The sequence below is a fragment of the Myotis davidii genome, unplaced genomic scaffold (genome assembly GCF_000327345.1).
Source record: "Myotis davidii unplaced genomic scaffold, ASM32734v1 scaffold2417, whole genome shotgun sequence".
Taxonomy (NCBI): domain Eukaryota; kingdom Metazoa; phylum Chordata; class Mammalia; order Chiroptera; family Vespertilionidae; genus Myotis; species Myotis davidii.
In genome coordinates, this window is record NW_006288721.1 from 11373 (window position 1) to 14367 (window position 2995).

A 2995-nucleotide genomic window follows, 5' to 3' on the forward strand; every position below is an offset into this window, starting at 1 on the left:
CAACTGTCCCCCTTAGCTGGCCTGCTCACCCCTAACTGCCTCCCCCCCCCGCCGGCCTGATGGCCTCCAACTGCCCTCCCCTGCCAGCCTGATCACCCCTAACAGCCTCTGCCTCAGCCCCGCCACCATGGCTTTGTCCAGAAGGACATCCGGAAGGTCTCCCAGTCTAATTAGCATAGTACCCTTTTACTAGTATAGATTGTTGCCATTCTTTGCATAGTATGGATACAAATCCTTTATCAGACTTGTGTTTGGCAAATATTTCCTCCAATCTTTTGTCTTTTAAATTACTCAGTGGTTGAGCATTGACCCATGAACCAAGAGGTCACTGATTCTATTCCCGGTCCAGGTACATGCCTGTGTTTGGGCTCGATACCCAGTGGGAGGCATGCAGGAGGCAACCGATGGAAGTTTCTCTCTCATCGATATTTCTCTCTATTCCTCTCCCTTCTTCTAACTCTAAAATTTAATAAAAACATACTTTAAATTACTCAATAGTATGTTTTGAAGTGGAAAAATTTTGAATTTTGATGATGTCCTATTTATCAGTTTTTTCAGTTATACACTATGCTTTTAGTTGAAAAATAACTAGGAAAATATGGTAGAAGTTTTGATCTCAGAAAACTTTGCCTAACACTGGATCTAGAAAATGGTTTTCTAAGGTATTTATTGTTTTAGCTGTTACACTTAAGTCTATGATCCATTTTGTGTTGATTTTGTTTTGTAGGTTATTTTTGCGTGGGTTTTTTTTTTTTCTTGAGTTGATTTTGTGTATGGCATGAGTTGTAGGTCTAAGTTCATCTTTTTGCATGTGGGTACTCAATTGTCCCAGTACGTTGTTGAATAATTGCCTTAGCAACTTTGTCAAAAATCAATTAACTATAAATACAAGATTTATTTCTGGCTCTGATTCTGTTTCATTAATCTATGTATCTATCCTTATGCCAGGACCATTGCTCTAGATCTTGATATGAAAAATTATTAATACTTTCTGTAAGCCAATGACTCCTAAGAACTTGAAAATGATAGCTACAGAAGTAGGATTCAGACAAGTACTTGTATTTTATTTATTTTTTAATCCGTATCTGAGAATATTTTTCCATTGATTTTTAGAGAGAGTGGAAGAGAGAGGAAAATACAGAGAGAAATATCGATGTGGGAGAAACACATCTATTGATTGCCTCCTGCACATGTTCCGACCAGGGTCTGCGCCAGGGAGGAGCCTGCAACCGCAGTATGTGCCCTTGACTGGAATCTAACCCAGGACCCTTCAGTCCCCAGGCCACCGCTATATCCACTGAGCCAAAATGGCTAAGGCCAAGCATTTTTATAAATGATTCATAATCAGCACAGTAGACCTTTGATAAGGTATGTTGGATTGAGGTGATCCTAATCTTAAATTTCAGTAATTCTAATCTATAATAATAAAAGCATAATATGCTACTTAGACCAGACAGCCGAACAACCTTCCAGATGTCCTTCTGGATGACCTTCTGGGTGAAGCCGGGACTATGAGGGCCAAGGCAGAGGTTACGGCTGCGAGGGCTGAGCCCCTTGCATGAATTTTGTGCATTGGGCCTCCATTACATCTATAAATATGCCATATTTGTAGTGTCACAAATTCTGTAGAGAATATGAAACATTCATTGACTGTCTTCACAAGACTATTTAGGGTGGTAGCCAGTAGATTGCACCACTTTTCATTTAAAGTTGGTCCTCCTCCTTCTTACCAAAACCAAGCCCAAAAATACATTTGTAACCATGACCATGCCAGAAATATACTGACCATCGCGTAACAGTCTTTGTAGTAGTCATTAGGTCTGTTGACATTCTGATCCCCCTCTCCTTCCAGGCACATGTAGGATTGTGCTTCCCTGGCCTCCTTGACGTTAGTCATGGTCATAACTTGAACTGGCCAACAAAATAAGTGATAGGTGGGTGCCAAGCTGGTGTGGCTCCGTGGTTGACTATTGACCTATGAACCAAGGGGTCATGGTTTAATTCCTGATTAGGGTACAGGCCCTGGTTGCTAGCTCAATCCCCAGGAGGGGGTATGCAAGAGACAGCTGATCAATGATTCTCTCTCAACACTGATACTTCTCTCTCTCTCTTCCTCTCTGAAGTCCTTCCTCTTTGAAATATATATAAGTGATGGGTGGAAGTTTTAACTGCCGGGGTGGATTTCACCAAGTTCCCTATTCCTGTCTCATAAAAGTGTGACCAGATGGAGCCTCCATCAACCTGCCTTGCTGAGTGCCCAGCAGTATCCCCCTGACAACCCATTTTAATCACTGTAGCTTGAGCAAGAAATGTTAGTTGTGTTAAGCCACTGAGATCTCAGGGATGGTACTGTAACATAACCCAGCTTATTACAACTGCGAACAACCTATACTTTTTTTAAAAAATTGTTTTATTGCTTAAAGTATTACAAAGAGTATTACATATGTCTCCTTTCTTTTTTCCGCCCTTGACAAGCCACTGGCCTCCCCTACCCTCCAGTGGCTTATGTCCATTGGTTATGCTTATATGCATGCATACAAGTCCTTCTGTTGATCCCTTACCCCTCCCCCTCCTGCCCCCCAACCCTTCCCAGCCTTCCCACTGTAGTTTGACAGTTTATTCGAGGCAGCTCTGCCTCTGTATCTATTTTTGTTCATAAGTTTATAATGGTCTTTATTATCCATAAATGAGTGAGATCATGTGGTATTGTTCCTTCATTGACTGGCTTATTTCACTTAGCATAATGCTCTCCAGTTCCATCCATGCTGTTGCAAATGGTAAGAGTTCCTTCTTTTTTACAGCACACAAACTATACTTAATGTGAGATCACTGCCTACATATCTGTCAAATCATTGGTTTGGAACCTGTTCTAGGATTGGGATCCAGTCCTAGCTCTGCCAAGCAGCTCAGGCCCAGCTCCTCTGGTCAGGTGTGGGTCCAGTAACCCTTTAAGATGCACACATTTACCCACTTCACAAAGGAAAGAGAGTGTTCT